The sequence below is a fragment of the Humulus lupulus genome, chromosome 2 (assembly GCF_963169125.1).
Source record: "Humulus lupulus chromosome 2, drHumLupu1.1, whole genome shotgun sequence".
Classification (NCBI taxonomy): Eukaryota; Viridiplantae; Streptophyta; class Magnoliopsida; order Rosales; family Cannabaceae; genus Humulus; species Humulus lupulus.
The window spans coordinates 96,250,096-96,266,522 of record NC_084794.1 but is presented as its reverse complement, the minus strand read 5'-3'; the positions used below and the strand labels follow the sequence as shown (position 1 = coordinate 96,266,522).

At 37.4% G+C, this 16,427-nt stretch overlaps 1 long non-coding RNA gene across 1 annotated transcript; it reads left to right on the top strand.

The window, feature by feature from the left end:
• The first annotated feature begins 1,288 nt into the window (after window positions 1-1,288).
• LOC133818255 (uncharacterized) lies at window positions 1,289-5,580 on the top strand. The gene is made up of 4 exons (XR_009885851.1): window positions 1,289-1,472; window positions 1,562-1,657; window positions 3,168-4,857; window positions 4,936-5,580. It is a non-coding gene; the product is annotated as an uncharacterized LOC133818255 (long non-coding RNA).
• Window positions 5,581-16,427: the final 10,847 nt, after the last annotated feature.

Here is a 16,427-nt window from a genome sequence, read left to right as displayed (position 1 = left end):
ATAATTTTACTATATTTGAATATTATAATTATTGTTTGAACTAATTATATGATAATATCGAGAAAATTCTTTAATCATTCATGAGAATATGATCTTGTATGGAATTAAGATCATATATAATGAATAAAATAGTCAGTAACATATTAAAGTATTGAATCTTTAATGAATGGTTACTAGTGTGGTTTACTAAGCATATGGGATGCAAGTGATCTAAATTTAGATTACTGATGTGGATAGACATCTTAGTAAAGTATTGTATATAATAAAGATTATATATGACAGGGCCGAAAAGAATTAATTATCTTAGTAAACTTGCCATTTGACATAAAGATTTGATTCTTATCATAGTAGATGATCATTTGTAGATCAATCTAAATCTTGAGTATTCATGAACTCTTATTTGTGTATATTAGATCTTTTGATTCACTCGTTAAGGTTTCTTAGTATAATGAGGCTAATGACTTTTGTTTTGAAGATTCAATATCATGATTGGCTGGGAACATGAACATGAATGGCTGCGTCGCTGATTGTTCTATAATCCTCCTTCATTTATATTACATAAGGATTGTGTATACAAGAATAGTGATTCAACATTATGAATTGCCTCTCCCTATTTCTATCCCATCTCCTCTTATTTATAGTGAGGAGTTTATTGTTACAATTAGATAATGGGCCTAAGTTATTGGGATTGGCCCGTAAATAATACAAATACAATTATATTTGATAAATAACAACTCTGTACTCCTTTGCTAATTATGTTAGTGTAGATGTTGTGTGTTGAACGAACATGATCCTCCTGTTAACATGTAATGGTTTACCTTGTGCGAGCAGAGGTTGAAGAATGTGACTACACGACCGAATCCCTTATATTAGAGCTTGGTAGTTTGCTTTGTACTTTGTGAGAACAGGAACTACTTTGCACTTCATGATAACAGAAAGGCAAAGTGTTCTGTTCATCATCCATTTATAATGCTATTTTTTTAAATGTCATAAATGCCCAAAATTGGGTATAACATTTGTTCCCCAAGTTAATTTTCATGCTTTGCACAATTCTGACGTAGTTATGTGAACAATTTCTCCATTCTTTTGTTGTTATGCATTTTAAAATACATTTAAATAAAATAACTTTTTTCTTTAGAAAGGAACACTTCTTAATCGATCCATAAGTACTCTTTTTTAACAACCATATTTTTGGGCTTGTTTACTCTTGCATTCCTTAACAGCAGTAGGCCCACTATTTTTACAAGAGTCTTAGGCCAAAACTTTGCAAACATGAAGCCCAAAGTTCTTGTTGTTCTCTTAGAAAATTTCACGGTAAGCAAGAGCAAGCAGCGGCCGACCCCTTTGTGCACTGATAAGATCCCGACGCCGTGGGAGGAAAGGTTTTCTCAGCTTGCCGAAGTCACACTGACGTTTCCGGAGAGGAAGAAGGGTCGCCGAGGAGCACCATCATCTATCCGTTCGTGCTTCTAGTGAATTCTAGATTTCATTTTGTCATTTTCTTTTCACAAATCTAAATCAAATCTAAAGATAGTATTCTAACTAGGCCTTCGTCATTCAGCATCTTTGGAGCCCCAAGTTTGAACTTGTTGAAGGTGCTGTAGTTTTTAACTCACTTTGTCGATTCCATCCTCGTTGTTGCCAAGAGTCATCTTTGGTAAGCTTCTGATATTTGTTGTATAGCAATAAACAGTCTTCTGTGCCATTAGCTTCGAACAAACTGATTTTTTTATATGTATGCACAAGCCGACGAACAATTCTTCTTCTAATCGTTCTTCGAACAAGGTGTAGCTTCTAATTAGGCCTGATGCTTTGTTCGTTCCCTTTAGTTATAGACTATGGCACATGAATATATTCCCTTCTTTTTGTCTTATTATCAAATAACTTCACACCAACCTGCTTTTCCATTTAAATACTATATAAACAAACAGGAGTCTATATGTATTATAAGTAATCAAATGCCTTTTGGACACCATATACATACAAACAACATAATGATATTTGTCGTTTATGCATGCTGTTGTCTCCACCTATCACCAAGAACATATATAGTTATCCTTCTTTTTTTTTTACATATATATTTAATATACATATATGCATAAGTACATAAATTTATATATATATATATATATATATATATACTTAAAAAGTCTATATATGCCTGGTGAACACACTTAATTTGAACTTGCACATTTCCTTAATAATGCGCTTGTCTACACAAGCAAACGAACAAATCCTCTTCTGCTCGTTTCTTAAATAATTTGCTATTGTTTGTTGCTTTGTTCATTTCCATGAATAGGAATAAAGATTATTTATCATCTCCCATTTATTTGAATGAGTTGATGCCACTAGAGTGGAGGTTTCAAATTCTTGCTTGTTCCTAGGTGCACAAACAAACAATTAGTCTCTGTTCGTTCCCACACAAAAATTAAAATCTCATCTGGTATGTGTAGGTAGGCTTTGCGCGAACATGATCCTAAGTAACTCCACGTTGCCTTATCCAAATAGGTTCTCATAACCCATATGATTCGTTGCTTGTTCACCCAATCATTGAACGATTCGAATAGAGTAATACAAACGAACATGACCCTATGATTCGCAACCTCTACCTCTTTTTCGCACCATTTATAGTATAGGCAGACAGATAAGCTCTTCCTTCATAGCTATAGGTAAATAATTTGTATCTTTGAATATTTGAACAAGCCCACCTAAGTCTTGGTCCAATCCACCTTTTATGAATAAAAATAAGCAAGTACTCCTCTTGCCAATGAATGTAAGCACACCCTTAGCAATTTTTTCTCAATTACTCGAACAGTCATCACTCGTAAATGGAATGTTTGAATCACCCATAAAGGAACAGGTTGCTTGAACTATCCCATTAAATGAACAAGATGCTTGAACTAACCCATACACGAACAGGTTGCATGAACTAACCCATTAAACGAACAGGATGCTTGAACTAACCCATAAACAAACAGGTTGCTTGAACTCCTTTTATGAGCGAGTTCCCTTGTTCTTCCCAAGTATAGATTCTTTTGCAAGCAATCTCATTTCTATGTTCTAGTGTTTTTTTCGGTTCCATTCGCCCTAGATGTACACTTATGGGCGAACAGGCCTCATATTGAGTATGTGCGAACATAATCTTACTCTTTCCTTTCCTTTTTCAGGTACTTGGTTTTACTTGGTCTTCGAGGAGTCCGGTTTCTTTTACAATCCGGTTAGGCCTCGTTCTTCGAAGTATATAGGGATCTGTTTGTCCCTATTTGCTTCTAATCTAGGACCAAGTCCATGCCTCCCAAGAAATCAAGAGTGTTAAGGAAGAGGAAAAAAGTGGACTATACTGGAAAAGAGCTTGGAGAAATCTTTAGCCCAGATGGTTTTGTAACACCGAGATATGTCTTTTCTACAAGTGACTTACCAGTTTAATAGATAAATACAGACTTATTGGCGAGCTCAGGCTTAGAGTCCCTATTAACGATGAGCAAGCAGGCTCCCCACCAGATGGGTATACCGCTTGGAGTCCCATGCATTGCCAAGCAGGTGCCTTCCTGCTGCTTCATTCATACTTTGTGGAAATATGTGACTATTTTGGAATAGCCCCATTCTAATTGACGCTGAACAACTACAGACTATTGGTACTACTGCGTATTCTGTTTAGAGTGTTAGATTGGCCTCCCCTTGATGCTTTGGAGGTTCACTTCTTATTCAATATCAAGTCCAACCGTGTGTCAAGTTATGAAGGATTCTACCACTTGTGTAGCTATTCTGGTGGGGAAGTCCTTAGGAGTGGTGTCTCCAACCCTAGTCGCTACTCTAGTCAATACTTTTTTACTAATGCCCTCTAGTCCGAGCATAGGTCATTCCATGATATTGTTAAGTATCTGATCGTTTTCCTTTCAATAGTTGTTTGTTCGCTTCCTTCACGTTAAGCTTACTCTGCTCATCTAACTTGTTGTTTTAGGTCGTTATAGGCAACCTGATCCAACCTCTGAGATGCAAGAGCATATTTCTCAGTTGAGTCTCGATTGGATGGCAAGTATAGGAATGTGTCTTTCCTTATTAATGATGACAATTTTTTATTGGTCGATCTACTCGAACCACACCAGCCATTAGATCATCTATCACCACCTTCGGAGTTTGACTACATTCCTTTTTTTGAAGTTCGAGATTCTATACATGAGAGGCGATCAGAAGAGGTTTTTGTTGTTTGTGACAAGCTTGAGTCAATTCACTTCGAGGTTTCATCTGCTTTCCCTTCCCCAAGCAGTCTTTATTCTAGGTTGCCCAACTGTTCTGAGTTTGACTTATCGCAAGTGCCTCTCCCTTCTGAAACTTTTAGTGACATGGGAGGTCTTGGTCTATCACTTATAAATGAGGAACTACCCCTCCCTCATTGGTTAAATGAATACTTTCCAAAGGAAACTTTTACTGATAGTCCTTCTTGTATACTATTTTTTCTTAACAATATTATGACTGATGTAATTTTTTTGCAACTTATCTGACCATTTTTCTTTATGCATGAGAGATGAATGCTCGAGCTTTGTTCAGTGGCCCTGAGGGTATAGGTGCAAGGGCTAACAAGAGGAGGAAACAGTTAAAGAACAAGAATAAGGGGACCCTTGCAGAGCCTTCTTCTGTTCGTTCATGCTAGAGCCGACTTCTAGCTGGGGTTACACCGTCAGCCACTGCAGCGACTGCTAGTGTGGTTCCAATGATCCGGTTCTCATCTCCTATATTACCTTCTCGTGTTCAAATGCTGGTACCTAGATTTGAAGAGGTCATCAAGAGTGACGAAATACGGGAAAAATGGTCTTTCTCCGGAGTGTGCGTCCCTATTCTATTGGCAACACTATTCATGTATGGTTCTTCTCTTATTATTGTACTTGTTATCTTTTCGCTTAATTTTCTGTATTGATCTATTTTTATCCCTTGCAGACAATGATCACCTTGACCAACCTATCTGAATCTATCGGGCAGTTGAAGAAGGATAAGGAAGTACATGTTGTGCCCTCATGTCTGAGATAGACACTGTTCGTGGTGAGAGGAATAGTTGTAAGACTGAGCTCGAGCAACTCAAAAGTTCTTCTTGTACCGAGATAAATCAACTAAAGGCTGAGATTGATCATCTTCAGAAGTCTCATACTGCTAAGGTTGAGCAACTTAAAGCCAATGAAGAAGCTGATCGCCTTCAAACCCTTGAAGAAGAAGGAGATATCTTAAATAACATGTTCTTTCACGTCTGGAAACACAACCGCAATATTGATTTAAGATTTTTGAATGGTGAATAGAAGTCCCTACTAGAGGCTTGTGAACAGACACTTGTTGATGAAGAAAACTCTTATGTTTGTACCTCCTTAGTACAGTCGGGGGATGGTGATCTTTCAAGGCATGAAGATCTTGCTACCAACACTTATGCTGACCCTTTAGCTACCTCAGGTGACTAGACCCTTGAGCCAGAGTCCTAATAACTTAGTCTCTAGCGTGCCTTATGTTGGAGTATTTTGTACTTGCATACTCTTGACTCTCTGTTTTCTTTTGTAGTATGTACTTTCATGCCAAGGAACAAACCATTTTGCCTTTTGTTCTTAGTGCGAACATACTAGTTGCCTTTAATGCATGATACGAACATACTAGTTTGCCTTTTGTGAATGGTACGAATAGCTTGTGTATTTTTATATCTGCTTTCTCTCTTTTCATGGCTTGTATTTTTCTCACCTCAAGGCTCAGGCGAGTAGACACAATTTTGCCTTTGTAGGTAGAACGAACAGGACACAAGCATGCACATTTTTGCCTTTTTGGGTAGAACGACCATAACACTTTTTTTTTGGAAAATTTGCAAAAAAGTTTCTTATCTTGTGTGTTCTTACACCCCATATGCCCCCCAAGTGATTGAGGAGTCTTGGTCCTTGATCACTTGATAGCAGAATTCATGTTTCGCCACTTTAGGCTAACATAATCATTTTGTTCGTTTCACATATATAAACATAGTCAAACAAGCTATGTTATGCGAACAAGTCACTAACAGTTATTCCTCAAACTGGTAGGAGACCAGAATTGGAGGTTGTCCTTTAATGGTGATCAATCGTGGTTTAAAATTTTCCTCTTTCCTAACAACGATTAGAACCTGGGGTTAGCTTTCAAGCTAGCAGAATTTGAAGTTATCCTTGATCAAAGTTCAACGTTATCTTCTTTTCTGAAAATGGTTCCGAGTTTGTGCATCACTCGGTTCAAATCTGGTTCAGCTAGGCTTAATTGTTTTCTTAATAGCTACCTGTTAGTATTCAGGCCTTCTTCCTGGTTAGGACCAGGATTTTATAACTTTGATTTTTCATGTTAGTTTATTAAGTTTTATTTGGAATCATTTTTAACAATCCGAGCTATTGTTCTAGCTCGATTTTTATTTCTAAATTTCACTTTTATACTAACTTGAATTTTTCAAAGCTTGATTGCGTTATTTAAACTTTCAAGTACGTCTACTTGTTTTGTTTATGTCACAATCATTGTGCATACTTATTTAAACATATAAGTACGATGAGCTTATAACTGCTCGAAACCCATACTCCTTTATTCATAGAAGCATGACAAGTTAGAATATTTCTTAAAAAAAATTTGCACAAAAAATTTGTAATATTTTTCCTTTTATGCTCGGTCATCTCTATACTTTAACCTTTTTCCAAAAGTTTGAGACAACTTTTTTTATTTAAAAGATGTATAGATATTTTCCGAGATTGTGGTATGGTTATATCCAACACCTATATGCCCCCCAAGTAACCAAATTACAAGTCTTGGATTACTTTCTCCTCGGGTTCGGGATGGTTTTATAGTGCAAAATTCGAAGTTATCCTCTTTTGAGGTTATCTTCTTTTCTGATAACGATTAGAATACAAAGTTGTCCTCTTTCATGATTAATCTGAATTTGAGGTTATCGTCCTTTATGATAACGATCAAAATTTGAAGTTGTACTCTTTCATGATTACTCCGAATTCAAGGTTATATTCCTTTCTGTTAACGATAAGAATTAGAAGTTTTCCTCTTTCATGATTACAACTGGGATTTGAGGTTATCTTCTTTCCTGATTGTGATCACTTTATAAATAAATCTTTAACTGTGATTCCTTTGAGAAGAATCTTTGTTCATACCCCTAGCAGGTTTGGTTACACCGGTTAGGCGACCATAATACCCCTTAAGGCATGTCTTCATTGTTCGGCTAGCGAATTGATCTCTGAGGAACATCTCCATTTATTCTCTTAACACCTCCAATCTGGCACCTTTCTCTAGCTCAGGGTTCACCAAGCTATATAAAGATAACTCTAACAGAGTTTTTAAAGCATGCTTTGCCATTTTTTATCCTTGTTCATATCGTGGAAGTAATCTCAGGCGAACAGGTTCCTTATTGACCTTACTCCATTAGTCTGTTAGTACCAAAGGTAAACGAACAGAGATGGACTATCAGTTGGTTCCTTGCTAAGGCACATGAGCGAACAAACTCTATTTGTGGATGTCGAACAGAATGTCTTCATACCATAAGTGAGTAGGATTATTCCTCATTCTTGTTCATTCTCTATGTATATCATAAATGGAATATATGCATAGTTAGGCGAACAGACTCGTCTTTGGGTTGGTGTGGTCATGACTCCAAGGTGAGCCTTAAAATTCTTTCTCCTTGCTTTCTTTATGTAGATGTGTAAATAAGTGAAAATGTGCTCCAACCTACTTGTGTGCAAACAGTTAGTGTTCTGTTCGTGTAGTCTCTTTAATCTAGTTATTTCTTGCTTAGTGGTAGTAACTTTTCCTCATCCTCGAGCATGGTCTCAAGGTTGCAAGGTTGAAACTATTTTGCGTAAAATTCCAATTGTATTGATTTATGAATATTGTTGGCTAATCTATAATTCCAACTTTATCATTATATCGATATATTTGTGTTGGTTAATCCAGACTTGTTACTTAGTCAAGCTCGTGCCAACAAGCTCCTTTGATTCCATGTGTTTGCATCATGTACACATTATTTCAGAGACAACTTGCTCAAGTCAACTCGGAAGTTATCTTGATAATGCGTATTGATAAGCTTGAAATCTCATCAACAAAGATTACATGCTTTTCCTTGAAATGTCTTTGATATATCATGTTTGCCCCATGTGTGGATGTATGGGCGAATAGGTTTCATTCAAGGATCAAACGAATAGGCAAAACTTCGAGATGTCTCTAACTCTTTTTTGACCTTGAACTGGTTCTTGCATAATCTTTCGAGATGTGGTCCCTTATTCCTGTTTGCCTCTTGTAAGAATGCATGGGCGAACATGTTTCATTAAAGGGTTATGAGGGATGTGAACAGGCTTCGTTGAAGGGTTAAGTCATGTTGTCCCTTGTGTGTGCAAACAGGGTTTTGTGGCGACCTCAAAATGATCCCGGGCATTATGCTTTGAGCTCAGTTCCCTTATTCCTGTCCGCGTAGCATGAGCTTTTAATGAGCAAATAAGACCTCGAAATCCAAGTCATCCCGAATAGGCATTCATGTCATCTCGAAAACCATGAAATTGCTAGTTTGATCACCATCTCGAAAACAAGTATGATTGAGAACGAAAATTTATGTTGTACTTTTAGCTCGGGTGATTACTGTCTTGAAGATGAATTTTGTCCCCAACTCGGAGATGGACTTAGTTCGAAGATGGACTTTGTTTATGGCTTGAATGAATTTTGTGGAGTGATGACCAGCTTGGACTACTTATATGAGTTGACTCAAAGGGTACATATAAGTTAGCTTCGAAGATAAATTCTGTCTATAGCTCGAATGTCTCCCACCTCGGAATTTTCACTAATGATATCGATCTATTATTTCCATAAGATCCCTTTGTTTTTGAAGCTCCATTCACTCCTAATAGTTTTATAGGCTTATAAACGAACTGATAGACCTTCTTTTCTATTTTGAAGCTTACGAGTTGATGTCCTTGATAGCTTGTATACGTCATCTCAAAATTTCTTGTGATATAGGGTGAACAAGATTCTTGTACATATGTGTGAGAACAAGAATCTCTTAAGCACGGGAACAGGATTCTCTTAGGCATGAGAACAAGGCTCTCTTAGGTGCAAGAACATGATTCTCTTAGGCATGAGAACATGATTCTCTTAGGCGCGAGAAATGGGCTTTCTTAAGCACGAGAATAGGATTTTCTTAACATCTTGGAAGAATTTTAAACGTATATTTACATTCTTGTTCGCCTAGTATAGGCTATAATGGGCGAAGATGTTCTCTTTCCGCGTGCAAACATAGAAATAAATAGGTTATTTACATGCATTTGGCATGTTATTATAGTCTTTCTTTGGTTACTCTTGCCCCTAATAAAGACATAGAAGCAAGTTAAATTCCCCACAGTAGCCTTGCAAGGATTTTGAGCCCTCCTAACTTCCTATTCACCTAGTATAGACCATTATGGGAGAACATGTTTCTTTTTTAGATAGCTGGGATTGCCTACTCCTTGTTCTCCTTAGGAGTGTATGCATGACCGAACATCTATTTTTCGAGGATTTATAGTTTATAATCATAGGTGAACAAGTTGCATACTCATACTTTCTGTTCCCATGTGTTGTATACAAGTGAACAACCAAGGGATTTTTTCTAGGTTTACAAGCATTGTTGTGATATCCATTGTTTCCATAAAAGCAATGGTTTTATCACTGTTCACAATTTTAACAAGCCGCCGCCATAAGTAGATCTATCCTTGAATCGTCGTGATTGCTCCACCTTGTAACTCGGAATCGCTGGATTTTTAATTTCAGCATTGTGCCCACATTTGGATACAATTAAGTAAAAAAAAAATTCACAAAGATCTGCGACTTGTTTTGACAAATATGGTGTTTTCTTACAACTTGCAATTGCTCCACAGATGGCCTGGATAAAAATGAACAAGCGACTGATATGGCCCTTGAAGATGTTGGGAGTCTTCTGGAAATAATTTCATCAAAGTCTTTAATCATAGACTTCGTTAGATTGAACCTCTTTTTCTTGAATCTGCTCTCTCAATGAAAGCACCAAACTGTTGACATCATTTTTCATCAACTTGAGAACATGAGAGCATGGATTTAAGAATAGAGATATAATGAAATAAATAACACCATATTTTATAGTAGTTCGGCCCCAAAAAGTTGACCTACATCCACTTAGTCACTTTTATTAATATTTATGCTTGAAGAACCATAGTTTTCGATGAACTTGCATCGCTGGTTATTCTATAGTCCTCCTTCGTTTTACATTACATAAGGATTATGTATAGAAGAATGGTGATTCGGCATTATGAATTGCCTCCCCCTATTTCTATCCCATCTCCTCTTATTTATAGTGAGGAGTTTAGGGTTACAATTAGATCATGGGCCTGAGTTATTGGGCTTGGCCCGTAAATAATACAAATACAATTATATTTGATAAATGACAACTTTGTACTCATTTGCTAATTCTATTAGCGCAGATGTTGTGTGTTGAATGAACAGGATCCTCCTGTTAACGTGTAATGGTTTACCTTGTGCAAACAGAGGTTGAAGAATGTGGCTACGCGATCAAATCTCTTTTGTTAGTGCTTGGTAGTCTGCTTTGTACTCTGTGAGAACAAGAACTACTTTGCACTTCGTGAGAATAGGAACTACTTTGCACTTCGTGAGAACAGGAAGGCAAAGTGTTATGTTCATCATCCATTTATAATTGTTATTTTTTAAATGTCATAAATGCCCAAAAAATGGGTACAAAAATATATGTGTATGATCTTGGCTGGTATTGATAAATATTAAAAAGGGCACATTCCCCACTGCATATCTTTGATTTGCTCTTTTAATACCAACAATTGGTACAAGAGCAATCTACATATATATATATTAAATGTTGTGTGGGTTTCTTTCATTTGTTATATGTATGTTGATATGTATATTGAATGGATGGATATGTTTTTTGAATGTATGGTTGAATGATGGATCCTTAATAATATGGTGCTATTGGGTTAGGAATTTTAATTTTTTAGATCTTGTGTAAGCCATAAAAGGCATAGGATTTTTGTAATTTTTATTTCTTGAAATTAAAAATTAAAAAATTTGTACACAAAGAGAGAAGGACACGAGCCACTAGCCTAGCCGATGGCCTGAGCACCTTGGCCACCAGCCCCGCGACTGCCTCACCATGTCTGCCTGGTCCCTGCCTCATGCACTCATGTGCCTAGGCGAGCCACCTACGCGCACCCGTGTGCCTGGCCGAGCCTCCTATGCACACCCATGTGCCTGGCCGAGTCCCTTGCACACACCCAGGCGCCATGCCAAATGGTTGTCTTCGACAGCCACACAACCCGAGCCTATGGCTAACCCAGCCGTCGACCCTAGTGTTCCTAGGGTACCATTTTTTGTGCCCAAACACTAGATCCTATTTTTGTGCATTATTATCTTTTATTTAATTAATTTTTAAATTGTTTGAATTCAAAAAGTTTAATTATCTTATTTTATTTTATTAGATAATAAACTATTTTTTAGTTGGTTAAGATTTTATCTTAAGGTTAAAAATTATTTGAATTTTAGTATTTAGTTATTTAAAGTCAACTAAATTAATGATGTAACAAAATGGTTATTTAAATAAAAGTTAGTATTAATTAAATAAATTAGTTAGAAAGTTAGTTTTTAATTAATTGATTGAGATTAACTAAATTCCTAAAGATTAGAAAGAAAGCCTAAAAGAGAGGAGATGCATTCTTGGAGTCTTGCAAACTACATCAAAGGCTATTTTGTAATTTTATTTCTATTTTTCAAATGGTTGTAAATTTAACAATACCCAATAGTACTCGATTGATCATTTATTGTTTATTTATTTAAATAAATGTTAATTAACGTTTGATTGATAACATGATCATGCATTAATTGATAACATGTGATTCATGAAACCCCACACAATTTTCATTAATCATTCATCTTTTAGAAGCCTGATTATTTAGGATTGTTCTAATTGTTTATATGAATTATTTTGGTGAAAACAATTGCATGTAAACTACTAAGTATTAAATTAGTTAAAACTTGGTAACTCACACCATAATATAGGCAATAGTTTTGATAGGCCTTTAAAATAACCAACTTTATTTAAAAGATGTTTTAGTAAAGTTAGATGAATGTAATGGGCAATTATTTAGATCACATTAATTATAGAAATATTCTCTTTTATAATTATAGTTTATTTTCTAATTAGTTACAGTTATAGGGTTATTAATAAACTAGTAATTAATTTTGAATTAATTGAGTAGTTTAATAAAACATATATTTTTTTAAAATAGTAAGTGAGAGAAGGTGAACATCTCAATGTGGCCTATGGTCTCCATTATTAGTACAACACTATGAGATATGAATAGGGCATTGAGGTGTCTTTGTTTCCGTCCCCCTAAGGAAGGTTTCTAGACATATCAATACCAAGGTTGGCTTCTTACAAAGATCAAAAGGATTGATATATTTTAGGCTTGACCGACCCTAAGGCGGCACTCTCTAAGTTAAGTCATGAATTCCGAAAAAATAAAGAGTTATTTTAAGTTTTAAGTAATAAAGATAAGATTGTCTTATAAGCTATCTGAATTTAACTTTACCGACCCTAAGACAACACTTTATTTATTGGGTAGTTTTATTTTGGAATAGTAAATGTTTATTTATGTGTTTTAATTATTGCATTCATGCATCATATTTACTGTTGACGCAGTTTTTCGCCAACAGTATATTAAGAAATAATAAGGCAGATTAGTGCTTAATAATAAACCGTAATGAAAAATAAAATGAATTCACTCAAGAAACACAAAAATTTTATGTGGTTTAGTGGTTAAAACCAACTAGTCCACAAGTCAATATTATTGTTGTTTCTCTCTCTCTATTTTGACAGAGTTTTGGTATTACAGAATAACGGTCCATTTTCCTGTCCAATATTCCCAGTATTTATTGAGGAATTCCATGGAAAAGTTTTGGGTAACCGCGTGAGCCAATCACGCATTTACATAATGATTACATTTAATATAAATAATTCTCATTTATATTAGGATATGATTTGATTCGCAAAGTAAATGTACTCCTAATATCTGGGATATTAAATATGGCAGCCTGGCCATAAATAACCGTATAAAGGAATCCCGAGTCTCTGGGGATCCTTGAGTATGCAATATACTAGAATTACCACGAGTTGGTTATCTCCTCCAAGCTCGTGCTTCGACAGCTATTTAATATTTTGAGCTCGCGCTTCACAACCATTGTATCCCTAGCTTGGGATAAACTCAAGACGGCTATATTCACGTATGGCCACTATGAATCTTAAACTGTCCACATGGATAACAAACATATATTATCCCTTGGTCATTTCTCCGTGTATTAATTTTCCAATTGTACCCGAGCTGAGTGAATGAACTCGTGATGAAATCAGGGTACAATATTTTCCGCCCAAGTCCCTACTCGTGTTTGATGTCGTCACTTTCTGACCTACACAGTAGGGACTTTTAGACTTCTGTTGCATAGAATTATGCCTGCCTACTACTCGAGTACTGGACACGTGGTGTACCACAATTGGCATCTGTTTGGGTTTCGAGGACTACAATAATTGTCTTGTCAACTTTTTTCCACCGTTTGGACTATTTAATCTTGGTCCTTGGATCTTGAATTAATCCAATCGGATGGCCCATATTAATTTCCATAATTTATGTATAAATAGGATGGCCAAATTTCAAACCTCACCACCTTTGCATTTAAAAATTTTCCTTTTATGAACTTCCAAGCTCCCTTCCTTCCTCAGAACCCAAAATCCGTTCATCGTGCCCAACCATTCAAAAGCTCTCCAGGAGCTTCCCATTGCCGAGTCTATTCCCTCCAATCTACGAACACACTTTCCTGTAAGTATCTATTCCTTGGTTTGAAAAGTTCTTCCTCTTTTTTTTTTTTTTTTTTTTTATATATCCAATGGAATTTTTGTTTTTCACAATGTTCATCCACAACACTCACTGTCGTTACTGATAGGCTATTTCTAAATGTTTATAGGGAATAGGTTTTGATTTAGGTTCAACGGGCGAGTCCAAACATGTCTTAGAAGTAAGAAGTTCATAAAACTGGGGAAATTTCTAGGTAAATCTGGGTAACCCTAATGGTGACTTGATCTAGAGAATACTCGTTCGGGGTAAAGGAAATGAAGGGTTTTTAGGTTTACAACCAGATAGCTTAGAGGTTACGTTTTCTTGGGTGGTTTTGCTCTAAACACCCTCCCAAGGAAAATAGTGGTCTGACATTTCTGACACACGGATCCCTAATTATCAGGGGACTGTTAGGAAATCGAGGCGCGTAGCATAGAATATCGTGTGGCCTCACGCGATTATCGCGTGGCAGCACACGATGGGGGTGAGGCTAACTTTAGCTCGTATAACAAAACTAATCCATTTCATTCGTACTCTCACGACATAGTTTTAGATCATCATAGGTCGCCTACTAACTTGGTTGTTTTGTCGTTAGGCGATCAGATGGCTCCTCAAAAGAATAACTCTTCGAACAAGAATACCTTAAGCTCGTCCTCTCAACAGAAGAACAAGGGGAAGCAGGTCGCCCCCAACTCTCCCATCCCCCACTTTGGTCCTGTGGTGGAGAAAGAGCTCATGGTCGATCACAACTCGTATTTCGAGGCTGAGCGTATCATCTCCAAGATCACGACTCAAGGGAGAGTGAATAAGATTATGTTGAGCCACAACATAGAGGTCGGAGCTGGAACTCTCCTCGTCCGACTTGTGTTTGAAGGGGAAAGGAGTTGTTCCCCTCTCCAATATGACTACGCGACTTGGAGTGATGAGCACCTTAAGGTTGGAACCTTCCTTCCCCTGGACCAGTACTTTGCAGAGTTCTTGAATTACATGAAGCTAGCTCCATTCTAGCTCCCCCCAAATTTGTATATACTTTTGGCGGAGCTGAAGTACTTGTTCTTGAAACACGAGTGGGAGGTCCCCACTCCGGCAGACATACTATATTTCTTCTGCTCAAGGCAAGCCCCAACTAGAGGGGATGTGGTGATAGATTATACTACCTCACGTGATGTAACGCCCTAGATAGCCAAGACCGTTACACTGTGTGTTTATAAAGTGCCAGACTTGCTAATCAAGTCATTCAGTTAAAATCGTGTTATTAAAATTGTAGAGGAACTAGGGTTTAAAATGGTTTGGTCTTGAAAGCCACATTTTCACTAAGAAACATTATTTGTTTACACGGGATCCCAAAAATATAAGTTCAAAGATTGTTTACAAAAGTTATAAGATTTAGATACAATGACTAGCCATACTAAGGCAAGACAAGCGGTTAGGTAATCCCTGTCCTGATCCACTCCTCGACCATGATGATCGAACGGCTGGCTATGTACATTCCACCTCGGAGCTCTCCGTCTCAGGCTTGGTCCAGCTTGCCTTTGCCTTTACCTGCACCACGTAGCACCCGTGAGCCAAGGCCCAGCAAGAAAACACAACAACAGAGCATAAGCAATAAACAGACAAATCCACATCTCACATTATATCACAAGTTCTCGAACATATAATCATTCAGCATGACTAAGTATTCAACATACTAAGCATATCAATTCTTATCGCATATCATTGCACAAATGATAACTAGGGCTAGCGCTCTCAGGCTGCTCCCTTCGTTATCCCACTGACACCGACTTGATTAAGCCGAGCTCAGCGAATATTCTCGGCTACCAGTGGCCAAGCCGCGCCCTGTGCGCAAATACTATGTACGGCACCCTTAGGTCGCTTTACATGTCCCATGTCATAATACCATCATTGACACGATACAATTCTCGGGAGCACTTAGTCCCATCACAAACATATAATCGGGTACAGTTTTCTTACCTTTAATCTGTGTGGTTATAGAATTACGAGCAACGCCCCTCAAGCACGATTCGTTCTCGAGCCTAAGCCTTTATTACCTAGTCACAACCAAAACATAGGGTTTCATAAATACTCAAATATAGGTTCCAGTTATAAAACTAACTCCCGGGATATCCAATTCCACCAAGCACGGTGGTGAAACCAAACCCGAGCACACTAGATCACTCCCCCATGCTTAAAACCCTCAAAATCCCAAGTGTCCAACCAAGGGTTGCGGCCCCCAAAGCCTAGCCGCGACCCTTCCCCAAAACAGAGCCTACTCCCTCACTGAACCACACACGCGCCACGACCCTTGCCTTGGGCGCCGCGGCGCGCCCCCTTGGCCGAGCCCCCTTGGCTTCCTTGCATGCTAGGGCTGCGGCACTCTAGAACAAAGCCGCGGCCCTCCCCTCCGAACCCAGATTTTACACCATTTCAAAGCTCAAAACCTTACCTTAAACCATCCCAAAACTTCCCAACTCTTAACCAATTAATTCCCAACTTCTTTAGCATTTCTAACCCACCTAACTCCCAAGAAAACATAGCCTA